This window comes from Nicotiana tomentosiformis, chromosome 4 (genome assembly GCF_000390325.3).
Source record: "Nicotiana tomentosiformis chromosome 4, ASM39032v3, whole genome shotgun sequence".
In the NCBI taxonomy this organism is placed as follows: domain Eukaryota; kingdom Viridiplantae; phylum Streptophyta; class Magnoliopsida; order Solanales; family Solanaceae; genus Nicotiana; species Nicotiana tomentosiformis.
The window spans coordinates 18,274,675-18,299,974 of record NC_090815.1 but is presented as its reverse complement, the minus strand read 5'-3'; positions in this window follow the sequence as shown (position 1 = coordinate 18,299,974).

The following is a 25,300-nucleotide window of genomic DNA, read 5'->3' as shown; positions in this document are numbered from 1 at the left end:
TTATTAAAGTATCGTGTAATTATTATTATTAAGCACGATTTCTGTCGAGGACGTACGACCCAATCCAGAGTGTCGTGTACACTGCCGAGGGACGTGCGGTGCGATCCATAGATGCATCTATCCTGCCAAGGCGTTCGGCCCGCTCCACAAAAAAGGAGGACATTTTCTTATGTGCCTCCGGAAGGAGAGTATATTTATTATAAGGTAAATTCGGGAGGAGAACAATTTCTTTTAACAATTAATTGATTTAAACAAAAATTAAGCATATGAAAATTTTATATTTTTCTACCTTTCATAACAATTCACAATATATACATCAATTATTTTAATTAATAAAGAATACAATTCACACAAGTAATTCATGCTTTGAGTCTTAAACTACCCGGAATTTAGCATTAATAGAAGCTACGCACGGACTCTCGTCACCGTGTGCGTACGAAACCCCTGCAATTAGCAACAATTATTCAATTTAATCCCTATGGGATAATTTTCCCCTTACAAGATTAGACAAGAGACTTACCTCGTCTTGCTCCAATTTAATCTACTATAAGTCCTTTTTCACGATTATCTAACTTTGTCTGGCTCGAATCTAGCCAAAATAATTCGATACAATCACTAAATATTATAGGAATCAATTCTATAAGAAAATACTACATTTTAAATAAAAATCCCGAAATTAATTAAAATTCATCCGTGGGGCCCACATCTCGAAATCTGGCAAAATTTACGAAATCCGACAACCCATTCAATTACAAGTCCAACCATACCAGTTTCACTCAAATCCGACTCCGAACCGATACCGAAATCTCAAAAATTTGTTTCTATGAGATTTCTAAAAAAATTCCAAATTTAAATCTCAAAACACTAATTTATGGTGAAAACAATGATATACTTGTATATGTAGACCAAATCCGAGTTAGAATCACTTACCCCAATATTTTTCCCTTGAAAATCTATCAAAAGTCTCCTCTGCTCAAGCTCAAGTTCGTCAAAAATGGCAAATGGGACGAATGTCCTCTTTTATAAACTGCCCAGGCAGCCTTCGGAAAATGGGCCTCGATCATGGCTTCGATCGTGGCCCTCGAGCCTGGGCTTCGGTCATGGCATCGATCAGGCCTCGAGCCTGGGACTCGGTCATGGCCTCGATCAAGGTCGATCTTGGGTCTTGATCCTGGCCCTCGAGCCATGCCTTCGATCATGGCCCTCGAGCCTTGCCTTCGATCATGGCCCTCGAGCTGGACCTTCGGTCGTGGCTTCGATACTGAGCCTCGTCCTTGGCTTCGACTCAGGCCTCGATCGTGGGCTCGATATCTGGGCTCGATCTGGGGCTCGATCACAACCCATAATATACAGCAGAAGGGAAAATTACAGCAGCTTTTTAAGTCCAACTTTTGATCTGTTAACCATCCGAAACTCACCCGAGACCCTCAGGATCTTAACCAAATATACCAACAAGTCCTAAAACATTATACGAACTTAGTCGAACCTCTTAATCACATCAAACAACGCTAAAACCATGAATCATACCCCAATTCAAGCTTAATGAAACTAAGAGTTTTCAACTTCTACATTCGATGTCGGAACCTATCAAATCAACTCCGATTGACCTCAAATTTTACACACAAGTCATAAATGACATATCGGAGCTATGAAAATTTTCGGAACTGGATTCCAACTCCGGTATCAAAAAGTCAACTCATCGGTCAAACTTCCAAACTTAAATTCTTGTTTTTAGCCATTTCAAGCCTAGTTTAAATACGGACTTCCAAATAAGGTTCCGAACATGCTCCTAAGTCCAAAATCACCATACAGAGTTGTTGGAATCATCAAAATTCTATTCCGGGGTCGTTTTCTCAAAATGTTGACCGAAGTCAAACTTAGCACTTTAAGGCCAACTTAAGGAACCAAGTGTTCCAGTTTCACCCCAAACACTTCCAAATCCCAAATCAACCATCCCCGCAAGTCATAATTCATTACAAACACATACGGGAAGTTTTATTTTAGGGAACGGGGTTCTAAAAGTTAAAATGACCGGTTGGGTCATTACATTCTCCACCTCTTAAACAAACGTTCGTCCTCGAACAGGTTTAGAATTGTACCTGGAGTGCTGAATAAGTGTGGATATCTGCTCCGCATGCCTTCCTCGTCCTCCCAAGTCGCTTCCCCGACTGGTTGGCCCCTCCACTGGACATTTACTGCAGATTGGACCTCAACTGGCAAACCTGTTTATCAACAATGGCAATTGGCTCCTCTTCATAACCCAAGATATTATCTAGCTGAACTGTACTAAAGTCTAACACATGTGATAGGTCGGCATGATACTTCCGGAGTATAGATAAGTGGAAAACCGGATGAACTCCCGATAGGCTGGGAGGCAATGCAAGCTCATAAGCAACCTCCCCAACTCGTTTCAACACCTCAAATGGGCCTATAAACCTTGGGCTCAACTTGACCTTCTTCCCGAATTTCATAATTCCCTTCATCGGCGAAACCTTCAAGAGAACTTTTTCACCTACCATAAATGATATATCACGCACTTTTTGATCCGCGTAACTCTTTTGTCTGGACTGTGCTGTACAAAGTCGCTCCTGAATCAACTTTACCTTTTCTAAGATATCCCTTACCAAATCGGTACCATATAACTTAGCCTCACCTGGCTCAAACCATCCGATAGGTGAACGACATCGCCGACCATATAAAGCCTCAAATGGAGCCATCTCGATGCTGGATTGGTAACTGTTATTATAAGCAAACTCGGCCAAAGGCAGGAAACCATCTCACTGACCTCCAAAGTCGATCACACATGCCCTGAGCATATCCTCCAAAATCTGAATTGTCCTCTCTGACTGTCCATCGGTCTGCGGATGAAAGGCTGTGCTGAGCTCTACACGGGTCCCCAACTCACTCTGTACTGCTCTCCAGAAATGTGAAGTAAACTGAGGGCCTCTATCTGATATGATGGAAATTGGCACACCGTGCAACCGAACTATCTCCTGAATATAAATCTGGGCCAACCTCTCTGAAGTATACGTGGTCACAACAGGAATAAAATGTGCCGACTTAGTCAACCTGTCAACAATCACCCAAACTACATCAAACTTCCTTAAGTTCCGCGGCAACCCAATTACAAAGCCTATAGTAATTCGTTCCTATTTCCACTCTGGTATAGTCATCTGCTGAAGTAGGCCACTGGCCTCTGGTGCTCACATTTCACTTGCTGGCAATTTAGACATCTAGATACATACTCAACTATGTCCTTTTTCATTCGTCGCCACCAATAATGTTTCCTCAAGTCACGATACATCTTAGTAGCACCTGGATGAATAGAATACCGAGAACTGTGTGCCTCTTCCAGGATATATTTCCTCAGTCCATCCACATTAGGAACACATAGACGATCCTGGAGTCGCAGAACACCATCCGATCTAATAGTAACTTCCTTGGCACCACCTCGTAGTACCGTTTCACGAAGAACCATCAAGTATGGGTCATCATACTAGCGAGCCTTCATTTGCTCAAATAGTGAAGATTTGGCCACCACACATGCAAGAACTCGACTGGGCTCTGAAATATCCAGCCTCACAAGTTTGTTAGCCAAGGACTGAATATCTGAGGCTAATGGACTTTCCTCTGCTGAAATGAAAGCCAAACTACCCATACTCTTCGCCTTCCTGCTCAAGGCATATGCAACCACATTTGATTTGCCCGGATGATACAAGATAGTAATATCATAATCTTTTAGTAACTCCAGCCATCTACGCTGCCTCAAATTTAGATCCCTCTGCTTGAACAAATGCTGCAAACTACGATGATCAGTGTGAACTTCAAGTCTCAAATAGGTGTGGATATTTGCTCCGCATCTCTTGCTCGATCTCCCAGGTAGCCTCCCCGGCTGGTTGGCCCCTTCACCGTACTTTCACTAAAGTTATGTCCTTGGACCTCAACTTTCGAACCTGCCAATCCAAAATGGCCAACGACTCCACATCATAAGTCAAATTAGCATACAACTGAACTGTGTTAAAGTCCAAAACATGAGATGAATCTCCGACATACTTCTGGAGCATTAATACATGAAACACTGGATGGACACCCGATAGACTAGGCGGCAATGCAAGTTTATAAGCCACCTCTTCGATCCTCTCAAGTACCTCAAATGGCCAAATATACCGAGGGCTCAGCTTGCCCTTCCTCTCGGACCTCATAACACCATTCATAGGCGAAATTCTGAGTAGTACCTTCTCTCCTACCATGTAAGAAACATCGCGAACCTTCCGGTAAGCATAACTCTTCTTTCTAGACTACACCGTGAGAAGTCGATCCTGAATCAATTTAACCTTTTCCAAAGCATCCTGATCCAAATCAGCACCCAATAGCCTAGCCTCACCCGGCTCAAACTAACCCACTAGAGATCGACACCGTCTCTCATACAAAAGCCTCATACGGAGCCATCTGAATGCTTGATTGGTAACTGTTGTTATAGGCCAATTCTGCCAGCAGTAGAAATTGATCCGAAGAACCCCCAAAATTTATAACGCAATCACGTAGCATATCTTCCAATATCTAGATAGTGCGCTCGGACTGTCTGTCCTTCTGGGGGTGCAATGTTATACTCAACTAAACTTGTATGCCTAACTATCCCTACACTGCTCTCCAAAATTGTGATTTAAACTGCGTGCACCGATCTGAAATGATGGACACTGGCACACTGTGAAGGCGAACAATATCGCGGATATAAATCTAATCCAACTGCTCCAAAGAGTAAGTAGTCCCAACTGGAATAATATACGCAGACTTGGTCAACCGATCCACAATCACCCAAATAGCATCAAACTTCCTCGAAGTTCGTGGGAGCCCGACTAGGAAGTCCATAGTGATATGCTCCCATTTCTACTCCGAAATCTCAAGCCTCTGAAGCAATCCGCCCGGTCTCTGGTGCTCGCACTTCACCTACTGACAATTTAAACATCGAGCTACAAACTCCACTATATCTTTCTTTATCCTCCTCCACCAATAATGTTGCCTCAAGTCCTGATACATCTTTGCGTCACCCGGCTGAATGAAATACCATGAACTGTGGGCCTCCTCAAGAATCAACTCATGTGGTCCATCTACATTTGGTACACAGATCCGACCCTACATCCTCAACGTCCCATCATCTCCAATAGTAACATCTTTGGCATCGCCGTGCTAAACAGCGTCCTTAAGGACCAGTAAATGGGGATCATCATACTGGCGCTCTCTGATGCGGTCATATAAAGAAGACCGAGAAACCACACAATCTAGAACCCGACTAGGCTCCGAAACATCTAATATCACGAACTGATTGGCTAAGGCCTGAACATCTGAAGCAAGCGGTTCACCAATAGGAATAAATGCAAGACTACCCATACTCACCTCCTTTCTACTCATGGCATCAGCCACCACATTGGCCTTCCCGGGATGATAAAAAATAGTAATATCATAGTCATTTAGAAGCTCCAACCATCTGCGCTGTCTCAAATTTAGATCCTTCTGTTTGAATAAGTTCTGAAGACTCTGATGATCCGTAAATACTTCACAAGACACACCGTAGAGATAGTGCTTCCAAATCTTTAATGCATGAATAATGGCCGCCAACTGTAAATCATGAACATGGTAGTTGCGCAATCCGTAAAATTTTCTGAAAAGTTTTCATGTGAAAAATGGATTAAAATGTGAAATAGAGCTTTAAAACTCAACTAAGTTGACTTTAGTCAACATTTTGAATAAACGGACCCGGATCAGTATTTTTGACAATTTCGGTAGGTCCGTATCATGATTTGGGACTTGGACGTATGCTCGGAATCGAATTCCAAGGTCCTTAGCTCGAGATATGGAATTTTGATGAAATATTAAAAGATTGAAAGCTTAAAGATTTTTAAGAAATTGCTGATGTACGATTTATTGACCTCGCGTCCGTATTTTGGTTTCGGATCCCGGTGTAGGTCCACTATAATATTTATGACTTGTCTGCCGAATTTAGTGAGAATCGGAGTTGATTTGACGTGATTCGGACGTCCGGTTGTAAAAATAAAGGTTTAAAAGTTTTCTTGAAAATTTTCTTTGATTTGGTGTCCGATTCGTAGTTCTAGGTGTTAGTTTGGCGATTTGATCGTGCGAGCAAGTTCATATGATATTTTAAGACTTGTGTGCAAGTTTGGTTTTGAGCCACGAGGGCTCGGGTGAGTTTCGGATGGGCTACGGACGAATTCAGACTTAGGAAATCTGGTTTTCTGCAGACTACAGGCTTCTAGTGCGTTCTTTTTCCCGTTCGCGAATGTACTCTCGCGTACGCGAAGAGCAAATTGGGGCTGGCACATTTTGTGCTTCGCGTTCGCGACATAGTGAACGCGTTCGCAAAGGCTTGAGTTTCAAAGCTTCGCGTTCGCGATCGAAGCCTCACATTCGCGAATGGAAAGAGGCTGGCCAGGAAAAATTAGTCTTCGCGTTCGCGAAGGGCATCTCGCGTTCGCGAAGGCCAAGCCAGGCAAGCATCGCATTCACGAAGAGTAAAATTGGATAACACAAATTTGTGCTTCGCGAACGCGAGACACTAACCGCGTTCGTGAATGGTAAAAATCCCAGAAACAAAACTTAAGTTCTGGAAATGGGGTTTCGACCAATTTTCAACTCTTTTCCATTTTTGAGCTCGGGTAAGGCAATTTTTGGGTGATTTTCGCGAGAAAACATTGGGGTAAGTGTTCCTTATCATGTATTGATAATATTTCATGATTTCATACTCATTTATATCATGAATCCGTGAATTTATGGAAGAAAAATCAGATTTTTATAAAGTCTTCCAAAAATGAAAATTTAATATTTAAAGATCCATTTGACATCGGAATTGGATAATTTTTGTATGGTTGGACTCGTCTCGGAATGGGTGTTCGGATTTCGTAAGTTTTTCCGGGATTTGAGACATGGGTCCCACTGTCGAATATATTAATAAATTTTGGATTTTTAACAGTAAAATTTGTAAATTCATATTGAATTAATTCCTATGATTCATATTGAGTATATCGAATTGTTTGTGAATATATTTGATGCTTTTGGAGACAAATTTAAATGGAAAAGCTATGGTCGAGTAATTGATTGGAATTCGCAAAGCAAGGTAAGTGTCGTGGTTAACCTTGACTTGAGGGAATAGAACCCTTAAATTATTTGTTATGTAAATTGCATGTGAACGACGTATAGGCGAGGTGACGAGTGTCTATTCGTCGTCAAATTAATTATTTGTCTGCTTACTTAATAAATCATAAATTGTTTTAAATCATAAATTAATTATTATAATAATTATTTCTTTCCTATTATTTGTCAAATATTAATTCTTGAATTCCTGTATTAATTGTTACATGCTATTTGAATTATATGTTTTAATTGTTATTTAACATTTAGCATATTAAATATTAAACTGCCTATTTTCTTCCTGATTTTCATGAAATTTGCTATTTGTCATTGTTTGTTTCATAATTAAATCATAATTATTGTATGCTTGTTGACTTATAATTTTATATTAATTATTGCATTTATTGGGAAAATTTCTTCCATAAGAATTGGTAAATGGATATATTGGAGGATCGGGTTGCACGCCGCAATAGACTTATTAAAAGTACATATTGGAGGATTAAGTTGCACACCGCAACAGACTTATTAAATATCCATATTGGAGGATCGAGTTGCACGCCACAACAGACTTATTAAAAGTTAATATTGGGGGATCGGATTGCACGCCGCAACAGACTTTTTAAAAGGTCCATATTGGAGGATCAGGTTGCATGCCGCAACAGACTTATTAAAAGTCAATATTGGGGGATCGGATTGCACGCCGCAACAGACTTTTTAATAAGTCTATATATACTTGATTGAAATAAATATATGATAGAATTGAATGTGAATATATTGTGAGAGCGGGTTGCACGCCGCAACAGAATTGTTGGAAATGACAATTGGTTATGACTGCTCAGTTTGCTTCAATTATTATAAATAAATTACCTGATTTATTTCTATTATTGTTGTTGTTACTAATATTGCGTACAGGTAATGGAAGTGTCCCACCTTAGCCTCGTCACTACTTCGTTGAAGTTAGGCTTAACACTTATCAGTACATGGGGTCGGTTGTACTAATACTACACTCTGCACTTCTTGTGTAGATTTTGGAGTTGGTCCCAGCGGCGTACTATAGACTTTCTCGGATTTCAGCTACCATAGGAGACTTGAGGTATAGCTGGGTGTCCGTAGTTATGAAGTCCCCGTCTATTTTACTTTAGCTGTGTGCTTATTTCCAGACAACTTTATTTTATTCAGACCTTTATTTGTATTTATTCTAGAAGCTCGTGCACTTGTGACACCGATTCTAGGATGGTATTTTGTGATGAGCCAAAAGGTCATCTTATGTTTTAGAACTCGAATCTGCGCTCTTAAGCCTTACAAATCTCATTTTTTCTCTTCTCGATTTGTGTGCGCAGTCCGGGAAGGTTTCCAGAAAGCTTTTATGTTGAAAATGAATGAAAATAAGAATATTTGCCTTAAAAAGTTGATTTTATTTGACTTCGGTCAACCTTTTTGGTAAACAGGCCCGGATCCGTGCTTTGATAGTCCCGGTAGGTCCGCATCGAATTATGGGACCTGGGAGTTTGCCCGGAATCGAATTTGGAGGTCCCTAGCTTGAGTTATGAATTTTTGATGAACATTAAAAGTTTGGAAATTATTTGTTTTTAAGAATTGATTGATATTTGGCAATGTTAGTATCAAGTTCGTATTTTGGTTCCGGAGCATGGTACAGGTTCATTATGATATTTAAGATATGTCTGTGAAATTTGGTGAGAAATGGAGTTGATTTGACGTCCAGTTGAGAAATTAGAAGTTTTAAAGTGTTCTTGAGAATTTCATTTGATTTGGTGCTAAATTTAGAGATCTAAGTGTTATTTTGGGTATTTGATCGCGCGAGCAAGTTCGTATGATATTTTTAGACGTGTGCATGTTTGGTTTGGAGCCCCGAGGTCTCGGGTGAGTTTCGGATAGGCCACGGGAAGTTTTGGACTTTGGAAATATGGTTTTTCTGCAGAGTCTGTGTTCTGGCATGTCCTTCTTCACGTTCGCGAAGGTACTTTCGCGAACGCGGAGAGTAAACTGGGTAGCTGAGGATTTCTTCTTCGCGAACGCGAAGGCTTGGTCATGAACGCAAAGTGATGGGGGCATTACCCTTCGCGAACGCGTAGTATTAGGCACTAGGGAGGGGGAGTCAACCTTATCTTCATCGCGAACACGAGCAATGTCTCGCGAATGCGTAGAGCAGGGAAGGGTAGCCTACGCGAAAGCGAGCACTGCCTCGCAAACGGGAAGGCTTGGCAGGCCATACAATGCACGAACGCGACAGTGCTCTCGCGAATGCGATGAACACTGTCGCCCAACACCTAACAGAATCTAAAACAGGATTTTTGCCAAAAAACTCATTCTTCTCAAAACCAAAACGGTGGGGATTTAGACCTCAATATGAGGTCGGATTCTAAAACTAATTACATATTTGGGCTCAGGGGTGAATGGGTAAAAATATTTTGGTCCGAACCTCGGGTTTTGACCAAGCGGGCCCGGGGCCATTTTTTTGACTTTTTGGAGGAAAAAGTGAGAAATTTAATTTATGCAATATAATTGATTCCTTTAGCAATGTTTGATATTATTGAGTCATTTTTTAATAGATACGGGTGGTTTGTAGGTGAATTTCAAAGGAAAAGCTGTGATTGAGAATTAAGTGGCCTTAGGAGCAAGGTAAGTATTGTGCCTAACCCTGATTTGAGGTAATTAGGAACCTTAGATTACTTGCTAAGTGAAATCCATGTGAGCAGGGTATATGTGAGGTAACGAGTACTTATGCATCGCCAAATTTACCTGTTTTTCCATATTTCTCTATTTTTCTTATATTGTCTTTACCTATGTCAAATTGCTACATGTTATGCTAGTATTGTTCAATTTATCGTTCTTATCATGTTTACGGATTTTCTAGTGATAATTGAGTTTTTATTGCAAAGTTGAGATTGATATTATGGAACCAAATATTGAAGTAAGGTTGTACTTGTTATTTTGCCTCCCTATTGTTATTTATGCATTGCATTATGGTAAGGGAGAGTGTTAATGCACGAAGGGTGATGCCGTACCATATTGTGAGTGTTAATGCACGAAGGGTGATGCCGTGCCATATTGTGAGTGTTAATGCATGAAGGGTGATGCCGTGCCATATTGTGAGTGTTAATGCACGAAGGGTGCTGCCATGCCAACTTGTGAGTGTTAATGCACGAAGGGTGATGCCGTGCCATGATATGAGAGTAAAAGCACGTAGGGTGATGCCGTGCCGTTTTTATTAATTTTATGGTGAGATTGAGAGTAAAAGCACGAAGGGTGATGCCGTGCATTTTTCCTTACTGTATTCTCTATTCATGTTGATTCATGGTATATTGACTGCTCCGGTGATCATTCTGTTGTAGTGCTTTATCTTCTATTCCCCTTAGTATGTTTCCCCTCCCGACATTTCCTGTTTAGTTCTTCATTTCTGTTATTTGCATATACACTGTTTAATTGAACAAGTTGATTTGTAGGTGCCTTGCCTTAGCCTCATCACTACTTCGTCGAGGTTAGGCTCGACACTTACCAGTACATGGGGTCGGTTGTACTGATGCTGCACTCTGCACTTTCTGTGGAGATTTTGATTCCGGCTCAGGCTGATCGAGGTTTGCTACTGGTCCGCTGTCCAGAGACTCAAGGTAGATCTGTCGGCGTTCACAGACCTTCAAGTCCCCGTCTATCTTCTATGTCCTACTATTTTCTTTCATTTAGACACTTGTATTTCTTTCAGACTATTACTTGTAGTAAATTCTAGAATGCCGAATTGTGACTCTAGATCCGAGTGGTAGTAATTAATACAGTTTTATGATATTCTGCACTTATTATATTTCATCTTAGTTAATTATTGTTAATTACTAAATAGAAATAAGGAATTTGTTAATGATTCTCTAACGTTTGTTTGCCTAGCAAGTGAAATGTTAGGCGGTATCACGGTCCCGTCGGTGGGAAATTTCTGGTCGTGACATATTTAGACACCATTGTTTTTATGGATTATTTCAATATATTTCAAATTTTGCTTCTGCTTTTGTTTCCTTGATTATAAATAATTTAAAAATTGTATAAAATTTGGTTAATATTATTCTAACGTTGGCTTGTCTAGCAAGTGAAATGTTAGGCGCCATCACGGTCCGAGGGAGGGAATTTCGGGTCATGACAGATATTTGGGAAATTTTTTAGAAATCTCATAGAAACGAATTTTTGAGACTTCGGTATTGATTCGGAGTCAAATTTGAGTGAAACTGGTATGGTTGGACTCGTAATTGAATGGGTTGTCAGATTTCGTAAATTGTTTGCCGGATTCCGAAACGTGGGCCCTACAGATGAATGTTTAATTAATTTCGGAATTTTTATTGAAAATGTAGTATTTTATTATGAAATTGATTCTATAATTTTTGGTGACTGTATCGAATTATTTTTGGTTAGATTCGAGCCATTCAAAGTTGGATAATCGAGGAAAGGGTCTACTAGTAGATTAAATTGCAGCAAGACGAGGTAAGTCTCTTGTCTAAACTTGTGAGGGAGAAATTACCCCATAGGTAATTAAAGTAATAACTGTTGCTAATTGTGGGGGTTACGTACGCACGAGGTGACGAGAGTCCGTGCGTAACTACTATTAATGCTAAAGTCCAGGTAGTTTAGGACTCAAAGCATGAATTACTTATGTAAATTGTATTCTTTCTTTAATTAATATATATATATATATATATATATATATATATATATATATTGGGAATTGTTAGATAAAAATATTAAAGGATGGAAATCTCATATACTTGATTTTCTGTTTAAATTAATTAATTGTTAAGTGAAATTGTTCTTCCACTCGAATTTATCTTATAATAAATATACTCTCCTTCGGAGGTACATAAGAAAATGTCTTCCTTTCTTGTGGAGCGGGCCGAACGCCTCGACAGGATAGATGCATCTATGGATTGCACCGCACGTCCCTCGGCAGTGTACACGACACTCTGGATCGGGCCGTACGACTTCGGCAGAAATCGTGCCTAATAATAATAATTACACAATATTTTGATAGTTTATTGCAACTTGTAAAGCTAATTGATAAATTGGAAATTTATTGGAATTGAAGGAATTTAACTAATATACTGAGAATTGTTGCATTTGAAGGAATTTAATTATTTCTGTTGGAAAAAGAAAATCATTATAAATTCTATAAATCATGTTGATCTAGATATTTCTATTGTTATTTTATTTATTATTAGTGACTCTTAGTGAGTGTTAAAGTCGGCCATCTCGTCTCTACCACTTCGAGATTAGGCTTGATACTTACTGGGTACACATTATTTACGTACTCATGCTACACTTGCTGCACTTTTTGTGCAGGACCTGAGGCAAGTACTAGTGGAGGACCTATCATCTTACACCCACGTTATCCAAAGGTGTAGTGGTGAGCTACCTTTTTGAGCCGTTCTGCAGCTACCGATGTCTCTTCTTGTATTTATATTCTGTCTATTTTATTTCAGAAAGTATTAGGAATTTTGTATAATCTACTAGATGCTCATACACTTGTGACACCAGGTCTTGGCACACACATTGGTAGAGTTTGGAATTTTATTATTTTCTTGGTTTTAAGTAATTAGTATTTTTTTTATTTCTTTAATATTTCTAGAAAAATAATAAAATTGCTTAGAAAATTATTCTGAAATTAATTGATATATTTTTTTTATTCGTTGGCTTGCCTAGTTGTAGTGTTGGGAGCCATCACGACCTATAGGTGAAATTGGGTTGTGACAACATGGTATCAAAGCACTAGGTTCACGTAGGTTTCACAAGTTATGAGTAGACCTAATAGAGTCTTGCGGATCGGTATGGAGACATCTGTACTTATCTTCGAGAGGCTATAGGGTGTTAGGAAACTACCTTTCTTCATATTCCATCATGCGATTAATGTAGTACTAAATATCCTTCTCTTATTCTCTCACAGATGGTGAGAACGCGCTCTAATGAGGTTCCAGACCAGGGAAGAGCTACTCCCCCAGTTGCTAGAGGCCGAGGCAGAGACCGAGGGAGGGCTCCATCCCATGGTAGAGGGCGAGGACGTCCCAGGACTGTTCCAATTCTGCCGCCAGTGGGTCCAGCAGAGAACCCCATTGTTGAGGAACAAGATGAGATGCCTGTGGCAGAGCCAGCTCCGGTGGATTTCAAATCTGCACCGGGATTTCAGGATGTCATGGGTCGTATGCTGCAGTTTATGGACAATATGACTCAGGCCGGTTTATTTGCGGCAGACCCAGCCACATCTCAGGCGGGCGGGGGAGCACAGACCCCTACCGCGCAGGCTCATGGACAGGAAGCTACTGTATATCATACACATGGTGCACTAACCTGTGGGTGGAGCCCAGCTAGTGGTAGCAGCTACACCTGAGCCCAGGCCAGCTGCAGCCACTGATCCTCATAAACTATTGGACAGATGGACTAGACTACATCATCCTATCTTTGGGGGTGAGCTACATGAGGATCCCTAGGATTTCATTGATCGATGCAAGGATAGACTGTACAACATGAGGATATTGGAGTCTCATGGGGTAGAATTTGCTACTTTTCAGCTAGAGGGCAGAGCTCGTAGTTGGTGGCAGTCTTATGTTCTTAGCAAACCAGCAGATTCTCCACCCATGACTTGGGACAGGTTCACCCGTATCTTCCTGGACAAATATATTCCACCCTCCCAGAGGGAAGCGTTGCGGTTTCAGTTTGAGCAGCTCCAGTAGGGTCAGATGTCAGTGACTGATTTTGAGGCAAGGTTCTCTGAGTTATCTCGCCATGCACTTATGGTACTCCCTACTGAGGCGGAGAGAGTGCGGAGGTTTGTTGCAGGTTTACATAATGGAATTCAGGCCACTATGGCTCGAGAGGTTGAAATGGGTACTTCTTATGAGCTGGTCGTAGAGATAGCCCGCAGGATTGAGGGTGTACGTCAGCGGAGACAAGAGCAGGTTATGAGAGATAAGCGGTTTAGGTATTCTGGAGAGTTCAGAGGTGCTCCGTTTGGGGGTAGAGGTCATTTCGCGAGAGGGCAGTCCAGCAGGCCCCCATATCCAGCACCATCGCCTCCTCGGGATGCTCCAGTGCGACTTTCAGTGCTATAACAGAGAGTTCTTATCACCCACCAGCAATTCAGGGTCCTTCCAGTTGGTATTCAGGTCCCCAGGGCCAGACACTTAGTCAGCAGGCCATCACACCAAAGAGTTGTTACGAGTGCGGGGATCCCAGCCATATACAGAGATTTTTCCCCAGGCTTCGGGGTAAACTAGTGTAACAGGGTCATCAACCTATGATTACCAGACCAACTGCTCCACCAGTTATCCGAACACCAAGAGGTGGAAGATAGATGGGTAGGGGTCGTCCTTGAGGTGGAGGTCAGTGAGGCGGAGGCCAGCCAGTTGGCGCTCCAGCTCGGTTCTATGCTTTTCCGTCCAGACCAGTTGCAGAGGCCTCAGATGCCGTGATTACATGTATTATTTCTGTTTGTGGCAAAGATGCCTCAGTATTATTTGATCCGGGATCTACATATTCATATGTGTCATCTCTATTTTCTCCATTCCTGGGTGTTTCTCGTGAGTCCTTGAGTACTCCTGTTTATGTGTCCACTCTTATGGGCGATTCTGTTATTGTGAACCGGATCTACCGTTCCTGTATTATTACATTCTGTGGTTATGAAACTAGAGCAGATCTTCTACTGCTTGAGATGACTGACCTTGAAATTATTCTGGGCATGGACTGGTTATCTCCATATCATGCTATTTTAGATTGTAATGCCAAGATTGCTACCTTGGCTATCCCAGCGTTGCCTAGGCTGGAGTAGAAGGGTTCGTATGTTAGTTCATTTAATCGAGTTATTTCTTTTATAAAGGCTCAACACATGGTTGAGAAAGGTTGTTTGACTTATCTAGCCTATGTTCGGGATACTATTGCAGAGACTCCGGCTATTGATTCAGTGCTTGTAGTTCGGGAGTTCTCAAATGTATTTCCTTCAGATCTTCCAGGTATGCCATCTGATTGTGATATTGATTTCTGTATTGACATGGCTCCAGATACCCAGCCTATATCTATCCCACCGTATCTGATGGCTCCGAAAGAATTGAAATAATTGAAAGAACAACTTGAAGAGTTACTAGCCAAAAGGTTAGTCAAACCGAGTGTATCCCCTTGGGCTGCACCTGTATTATTTGTGAAGAAGAAGGATGGAACAATGCAGATATGTATTGATTATCGTCAATTGAACAAAGTCACTATTAAGAACAAGTACCCATTGCCGCATATTGATGATCTATTTGACCAGTTGCAAGGTGCTAGGGTATTCTCTAAGATCGACTTGAGGTCAGGGTTTCATCAGTTGAAGATTCGGGATCCGGATGTTTCGAAGACTGCTCTTCAGACTAGATATGGTCATTATGAGTTTCTGGTGATGTCCTTCGGTTTAACTAACGCCCCGACAATGTTTATGGATCTGATGAATAGGGTATTCAAGCCATATATTGATTCGTTTTCCATTGTCTTCATTGATGACATTTTGATCTACTCGCGCAGTAAGGAGGAGCATGAGCAGCATATGAGAGTAGTGCTTCAGACGGTGCGGGAACAAAAACTATATGCTAAGTTCTCTAAATTTATGTTTTGGCTAGATTCTGTAGAATTTTTGGGGGATATTGTATCGGGCGAGGGCATTAAGGTTGATTCTAAAAAGATTGAGGCAGTTCAAAATTGGCATCGCCCCACTTCTGCGACAGAGATCATGAGTTTTCTGGGTTTAACAGGTTGTTATCGTCGGTTCGTGGAAGGTTTTTCATCTATTGCAGCACCTTTGACCAAATTAACCCAGAAGAGTGCTCTGTTCCGATTGTCCGATGATTGTGAGGTGAGCTTTCAGAAGCTCAAGACAATATTGACTACAACACCAGTGTTAGTGTTGTCTTCCAGTTCGGGGATATATACAGTGTATTGTGATGCTTCACACGTTGGCTTGGGTTGTGTATTGATGCAGGAAGGGCGAGTTATTGAATATACTTCACGTCAGCTGAAGCCCCATGATAAATATTATCCGGTACATGATTTGGAGTTAGCTGCAATTGTTCACGCTCTAAAGATTTAGAGGAATTATATTTATGGGTGTCTTGTGAAGTTTACAATGATCATTGCAGTTTGCAGCATTTGTTCAAGAAGAGAGACTTAAATCTGGGATAGCACAGATGGCTTGATTTACTGAAAGATTATTATATTACTATCCTATATCATCCAGGCAAAGCAAATGTGGTTGCAGACTCCTTGAGTAGAAAGGCGGAGAGTATGGGTAGTTTGGCTTTCATTTCAGCAGAGGAGAGGCCATTAGCTTTGGATATTTAGTCCTTGGCCAACAGACTTGTGCGGCTGGATATTTCAGAGACCAGCCGAGTTCTTGCATGTGTTGTAGCTCAGTCTTCACTGTTTGAGCAAATCAAGGCTCACCAGTATAATGATCCACACTTAATGGTTCTTCGAGAAATAGTACTACGGGGTGGTGCCAAGGAAGCTACTATTGGAGGGGATGGTGTTCTGCGACTCCAGGATCGTCTATGTGTTCCTAATGTGGATAGATTGAGGAAAAAGATCATAGAGGAGGCACAAAGTTCTCGGTATTCTATCCATCCAGGTGCTACAAAGATGTATCGTGACCCGAGGCAGCATTATTGGTGGCGACGAATGAAAAAGGACATAGTTGAGTATGTAGCTAGGTGTCTAAATTGCCAGCAAGTTAAATATGAGCACCAGAGGCCAGGTGGCCTACTTCAGCAATTGACTATACTAGAGTGGAAATGGGAACACATCACCATGGACTTTGTAGTCGGGTTGCCGCAGACCTTGCAGAAGTTTGATGCAGTTTGGGTCATTGTCGACAAGTTGACTAAGTTGGAACACTTTATTCCTGTTGTGACTACGTATACTTCAGAGAGGTTGGCTCATATATATATTCAGGAGATAGTTCGGTTGCATGGTATGACAATTTCTATCATATCAGATAGAGGCCCTCAGTTTACTTTACATTTCTGGAGAGCAGTACAGAGTGAATTGGGGACCCGTGTAGAGCTCAACACAACCTTTCATCCGCAGACCGACGAGCAGTTAGAGCGGACAATTTAGATTTTGGAGGATATGCTCAGTGCACGTGTGATTGACTTTGGAGGTCAGTGGGATCGTTTCTTTCCTTTGACCGAGTTTGCTTTTAATAACAGTTACCAATCCAACATCGAGATGGGTCCATTTGAGGCTTTATATGGTCGGCGCTGTCGTTCGCCCATCGGATGGTTTGAGCCCGGTGAGGCTAAGTAATATGGTACTGATTTGATGAAGGATTCCTTGGAAAAGGTAAAGTTGATTCAGGAGCGACTTTGTACAACGCAGTCCAGACAAAAGAGTTACGCAGATCAGAAAGCACATGGTTTATCATTTATGATGGGTGAAAATGTTCTCTTGAAAGTTTCGCCAATGAAGGGAATCATGAGATTTGGGAAAATGGGGAAATTGAGCCCAAGGTTTATAGGCCCATTTGAGGTGTTGAGAGGAGTTGGAGAGGTTGCTTATGAGCTTGCATTGTCTCCCAGTCTATCAGGATTTCATCCGGTTATCCATGTATCTATGCTCCGGAAGTATCATGCCGAGCTATCACATGTGTTACTGTAATGACCCAACCGAATGTTTTTACTATTTAGGACCCCGTTCCCCTAAATATGACTCTCCGTATCTGCCTTTTCTAATTTATGACTTGCGGGGATGATTGGTTCGGAATTTGGAAGTGATTGGGTTGAAATCAGAACAATTGGTTCCTTAGTTTGGCTTTAAAAGGGGCAAGTTTGACTTCGGTCAACATTTTTTGAGAAAACGACCATGGAATCAGGATTTGACGGTTCCAATAGCCTACTCTCCTTCCGGAGGTACATAAGAAAATGTCGTCCTTTCTTGTGGAGAGGGCCGAATGCCTCAGCAGGATAGATACAACTATGGATCGTGCCGCGTGTCGCTCAGCAGTGTACACGACACTCTGGATCGGGCGGTACGACCTCGGCATAAATTGTGCCTAATAATAATAATTACCCAATACTTTACTATTTTTAATTACAGCTTGTGGATTTAATTAATAGATTGAAAATTGCTGCACTTGAAGGAATTTGATTGATAAATTGGAAATTATTGGAAATCTAAAGAATTAAGTATCTCTGCTTGTTAAGGAAATTATTGTTATTCCTGTAAATGAGGCTAATTGATAAATTTAAAATTTATTCGGATTAAAGGAATTTAATTATTTCTGCTGGTTCAATAAACATTATTGTTAGCTCTTTGAATCAAGTTGATATAAATATTTCTATTTTCATGATTACTTAATATTATTGACCCATAGTGAGTGTCAAAGTCGGTAATCTCGTCTCTACCTCTTCGAGATTAGGTTTGATACTTACTTGGTACACGTTGTTTTCATACTCATACTGCACTTGCTACACATTTTATATAGCAGCCTTGTGGTCGCAGAGGTGTGGTTAATTATTGTGGGAACATAGGTGAGCTGCATTCTGTATTACAATCCGTAGCCAACAAAGTCTCCTTCTAAGTTATTATATTTTCCTATCTAATTTGTATTCTGGACAGATGTTGTATTTTATTATTTTAAATTCCTTAGTATATGCTCATGCACTTGTGACACCAGGTTTTGGGAATGGTTGTGAATTGATTATGGTTGGCTTGCCTGACAATGGTGTCCGGCGCCATCACGACCTTAATAGATTTTGGGTCGTGACAGTTAGATTTCAGCACAGTTCAACTAGATAATAGTTTGGGCTATGAAGAAGAACCAGTTGCTATTGTTGATAAATAGGTTCTCCAGTTGAGGTCCAAGAAGATTTATGCGGTAAAAGTCTAGTGGAGAGGCCAACCAGTCGAGGAAGAGACTTGGGAGGCTGAGGAAAACATGCGAATCATATCTCCACCCAACCGGTCATTTTGACTTTTAGAACCCCGTTCCCTAATATAAAACTTACTGTATGTGCTTTTAATGATTTATGACTTGCGGGGATGGTTGGTTCGGGAGTTGAAAATGTTTGGGTTGAAATCGGAACACTTGGTTCCTTGAGTTGGCTTTAAAAGGCCAAGTTTGACTTCGGTCAATATTTTGAGAAAACAACCCCGGAATAGAATTTTTGATGATTCCAACTACTCCGTATGGTGATTTTGGACTTAAGAGTGTGGTCGAAATTTTATTTGGAAGTTCGTAGTTAAATTAAGCTTGAAATGACTAAAATAGGAATTTAAGTTTGGAAGTTTGACCGGGGAGTTGAATTTTTGATATCGGAGTCAGAATCCAGTTCTGAAAGTTTTCATAGCTCCGTTATGTAATTTATGACTTGTGTGCAAAATATGAGGTCAATCGGACTTGATTTGATAGGTTACGACATCGAATGTGAAAGTTGGAAATTTTAAGTTTCATTAAGGTTGAATTGGAGCATAATTCGTGGTTTTAGCGTCGTTTTATGTGATTTGAGATTTCAAATAAGTTCGTATGGTGTTTTAGGACTTGTTGGTATATTTGGTTGAGCTCCCGAGGGCCTCGGGTGAGTTTCAGATAGTTAACAGATCAAAAGTTAGACTTAAAACAACTGCTGCAATTGTTTCCCTTTTTTCTGGAAATTCTGGGCTGTGATCGAGGCCAAGATCGAGGCCCAGGATCGAGACTCGAGATCGAGGGTCATGATCGACGGCCCATGCTCGAGAGCCATAATCAAAGACAAAGGCTCAAGGGCCATGATAGAAGACACGATCTAGACCGAGGATCGAGGCAATGATCGAGGCCGAGGATCGAGGTCATGAATGAAGACCCATGCTCGAAGGCCATGATCGAACCACGATCGAGGCCCTGGATCGAGGTCATGATCGAGGGCTACCTGGGCAGAATTATAAAGGAGGGCATTCGTCCCATTTGCCATTTTTAACAAATTGGAGCTTGAGCAGAGGCGATTTTGATAGATTTTCAAGGAAAAGACATTTGCGTAAGTGATTCTAAATCGGATTTGGTCAATACACACGAATATATCATTGTTTTCACCATTTAATTAGTGTTTTGAGATTGAAATTTGGAAAATTTTTAGAAATCTCATAGCAACGATTTTTTGAGATTTCGGTATCGATTCAGAGTCGAATTTGAGTGAAACTGGTATGGTTGAACTCGTAATTGAATGGGTTGTCGGATTTCGTAACTTTTGCCGTATTTCGAGACGTGGGCCTCACGGACGAATTTATAATTAATTTTGGAATTTTTATTGAAAATGTAGTATTTTCTTATGAAATTGATTCTATAATTTTTGGTGACTGTATCGAATTATTTTTGGTTAGATTTGAGCCATTCAGAGTTGGATAATCGAGGAAAGGGTCTACTAGTAGATTAAATTGGAGGAAGAAGAGGTATGTCTCTTGTCTAATCTTGTGAGGGGGAAATTACCCCATAGGTAATTAAATTAATAATTGTTGCTAATTGTGGGGGTTACGTACGCACGAGGTGACGAGAGTCCGTGCGTAGCTACTATTAATGCTAAAGTCCGGGTAGTTTAGGACTCAAAGCATGAATTACTTGTGTAAATTATATTCTTTGTTTAATTAATATTAATTGATATATATGAATATATTGTGATATATATATATATATATATATATATATATATATATTGTGAATTGTTAGATAAAAATATTAAAGGATGGAAATCTCATATACTTGATTTTCTGTTTAAATTAATTAATTGTTAAGAGAAATTGTTCTTCCTCCCGAATTTATCTTATAATAAATATACTCTCCTTCCGGAGGTACATAAGAAAATGTCCTCCTTTCTTGTGGAGAGGGATGAACGCCTCGGCAGGATAGATGCATCTATGGATCGCACCGCACGTCCCTCGGCAGTGTACACGACACTCTGGATCGGGCCGTACGACCTCGGCAGAAATCGTGCCTAATAATAATAATTACACGATATTTTGATAGTTTATTGCAGCTTGTAAAGCTAATTGATAAATTGGAAATTTATTGGAATTGAAGGAATTTAACTAATATATTGAGAATTGTTGCATTTGAAGGAATTTAATTATTTCTGTTGGAAAAAGAAAATCATTATAAATTCTATAAATCATGTTGATCTAGATATTTCTATTGTTATTTTATTTATTATTATTGACTCTTAGTGAGTATTAAAGTCGGTCATCTCGTCTCTACCACTTCGAGATTAGGCTTGATACTTACCGGGTACACATTATTTACGTACTCATGCTACACTTGCTGCACTTTTTGTGCAGGACCTGAGGCAAGTAGTAATGGATGACCTATCATCTTACACCCACGTTATCGAGAGGCGTAGTAGTGAGCTGCTTTCTGAGCCGTTCTGCAGCTACCAATGTCTCTTTTTGTATTTACATTCTGTCTATTTTATTTTACTTAGTATTAGGAGTTTTGTATAATCTACTAGATGCTCATACACTTGTGACACCAGGTCTTGGCACACACATTGGTAGAGTTTGGAATTGTATTATTTTCTTGGATTTAAGTAATCAGTATTTTTTTTAATTTTTTAATATTTCTAGAAAAATAATAAAATTACTTAGAAAATTATTTTGAAAATAATTGATATATGTTTAATTTATTCGTTGGCTTGCCTAGCTGTAGTGTTGGGCACCATCATGACCTATAGATGAAATTGGGTCATGACACAAAGTTTCAACTAAACATGTAAAACAATTAGCAGGAAAAATGTCAGGCAAATTTAAAATATAAAAGTAGATCAATGATGATGAATATAACCGGATAAAATAATTTTATTAATGTGTAATAGAGATCTACACAATTTAAAACCAGAGTTTTTCTACATTTAGCCCATCTACACACTCGTCACCTTGCGTACATGACTTTCCACACATCACAATTTTCATATCAATACCAATCCTAAGGAGAATTTCCCCCGCACAAGGTTAGACAAGTCATTTACCTCGGCTTGGGTAATTCTTTACTCTCCTATGCCTTTGCCTCTTGAATTGGCCTCCGAAAGTATCTATCTAGTCATAATAATTTTGATTCAGTCAATACAAATTATTAGAAATTAATTCCATATGAAAATACTAATTTTTCAACAAAATCCAAAATTTAACTCAAAACCCACCCGTGGGGCTCACGTCTCGGAACCCGACAAAAGTTAGAAAATATGAACGCCCATTCAACCACGAGTCCAACCAGACCAAAATCATTAATTGCGACATCAATTCGACCATCAAATCTTCAATCTAAACTTAGGGATTTTCACAATGTTTCCAACTTAATTCACTAATTAAATGTTAAAAACTACTATAGATTCGGGTACTTTAACCAAAATTGAGTTAAGAACACTTACCCCGATGTTTTTCTCGAAAATCACCCGAAAATAGCCTCTTCCCGAGCTCCAAATCATCAAAAATAGAAAATGGGACGAAGTCCCATTTTCAGAACTTAAATTCTCTACCCAGCAATTCCTTCTTCGCGAACGCGGCCAGTGCCTCGCGTTCGCGAAGAAAACATTTGCTGCCCAGAAATTTTTTCATCGCGAAAATGGGCAGTGCCTCACGTTTGCGAAGCACAAAATGTTGTTGGCCGGATTTCTTCTTCGCGAATGCGATACTGCCCTTGCGAACGCGTAGGCCAAAAGCGTGAAGTCCCCAGTCTACCTCTCTCTTCTTCTTCACGAATGCGACTGCCCTCTCACGTTCACGATGCACACTCGCCCAAACCTTCACGAACGCCTTGTCCTCTTCGCGAATGAGAAGAAAAAATCTTCTCCTACCTCCAGGTACTCTTCGCGAACGTGAGACCTCCCTCGCGAACGTGAAGAAGGAAACCAGTAGCAATAGGTTCAGCAGTTTCAAGCTTCCAAAATGCACCGAACATGATCCGAATTATTCCAGAGGCCCTCGGGACATGAACCAATTATTCCAACAAGTCCTAAAACATAATACGAACATAGTCGATTCCTCAAATCACATCAAACAACGCTAAAAGGACAAATCATACCCCAATTCAAGCTTAATGAAACTTAAAAATTTCCAACTTCTACATTCGATGCCAAAACCTATCAAATCAATTCTGATTGACCTCAAATTCTGTACACAAGTTATAAATGACATATCGGAGCTATGAAAATTTTCAGAACTAGGTTCTGACTCCGATATCAAAAAGTCAACTCCCCGGTAAAACTTCTAAACTTAAACCTCTATTTTATCCATTTCAAGCCTAATTTAGCTATGGACTTCCAAATAATTTTTCGGATACAATCCTAAGTCCAAAATCGCCATACAGAGCTATTTGAATCATCAAAACTCTATTCCGGGGTCGTTTACACATAGGTCAACATGCAGCTAACCTTTTCAACTAAAGTTTTAAACTTTGGAACTAAGTGTTCCCATTCATTCCAAGATCTCACCAAACTCGACTTGACTACACCGGAAAGTCACAATACAACTATAAAGTACAGATGAGCAATAAATGGGGAAAATGGGGCTACAACTCTCAAAACGGCCGGCCGGGTCGTTACATCCTCCCCCTCTTAAACAAACGTTCGTCCTTGAACGAGTTTAGAATTATACGTGGAGTGGTAAAATGATGAGGATAATAGCTACACATATCATGCTCGGTTTCCCAAGTTGCCTCCTCTACCGGATGACCACTCCACTGTAGTTTTACTGAAGCATTGCTCTTCGATCTTAGCTTTCTAACATGTCTGTCCAAAATGGCCAATGGCTCTTCAACATAAGATAGATCCGTATCCAACTAGACTGAGCTGAAGTCTAACACATGAAACGGATCGCTATGAAACTTTCGGAGCATGGAAACCTGGAACTAGGGGTGTTCATAAAAACTTGAAAAACCAAACCAAACCGACCAATAAAACCAATATTTTTAGGTTTGGTTTGGTTTTGTTTTTAAATTTTAAAAACCGATCAAATTTGGTTTGGTTTTGGTTTTAATAAAAAAATCGAACCAAACAAACTATAAAAGTAGCTATTTAAATTTATTATTACACCTATATATATGTATATTTATATATAAAGTTTCTAAAATTTTATGGTACATATTAGTCCTTTGTATTTTTAGTCTAGTTCTTTGCTATTATAATAATCTAATTCTTTTCTTTCTAGTTTGATTGGTAGTTTTCTTTTATTAAGTACAAGAATTTATTTCATGTTAAAAATAATCGATTTTTAATTGAGTACTTAAGTTATTCATCACTGTTTGAGTCAATTACCATCAATATATCTTGGTAAATGATAGATTTCTCAAAGAGCAATTGGTTTGATAGCATTACGTTGAAAATGTACTTGCCGGAATATGCGTTTGGTAGTGTATGTCTCATATTTTAGAAAAAATGACAAAAAACCAAAAAAAACCGAATCGATTAAAAACTCACTTAATTGGTTTGGTTTGATTCCAATATTTGAAAAACTGACTTACTTGGTTTGGTTTCTTTTTAGGGAAAAACCGAGCAAAACTGAACCATGAACACCCCTACATGGAATAATGGATGAACTGCAGACACACTAGGTGGTAGTGCAAGTTTGTAAGCCGCCTCTCCAACTCTCTCAAGAATCTCAAAGGGTTCGATATTCCTCGGGCTCAACTTTCCCTTCTTTCTGAACCTCATATCACCCTTCATAGGAGAAACCCGGAGCAAGACCCTCTCACCAACCATGAATGCAACATCACGAACCCTCCGATCTGCATAACCCTTCTATCTAGATTGGGCTATACCGAATCGATGAATCAACTTAACCTTTTCCAAAACATCCTGAACCAGGTCTGTACCCAATGGTCTAGCCTTGCCCGGTTCGGACCAACCTACTGAAGACCGGTACCGCCTACCATACAAGGCCTCATACGGAGCCATATGAATGCTCGAATGGTAGCTGTTACTGTAAGCAAACATTGTAAGTGGCAAGAACTGATCCCAAGCACCCCTAAAATCCATCACACATGCACGAAGCATATCCTCCAATATCTGAATAGTGCGCTCAGATTGTCCGTCCGTCTTAAGGTGAAATGTTGTACTCAACTCCACACGAGTACCCAACTTTCACTGTACAGCTCTCCAGAACCGTGATGTAAACTGTGTACCCCAGTCATAGA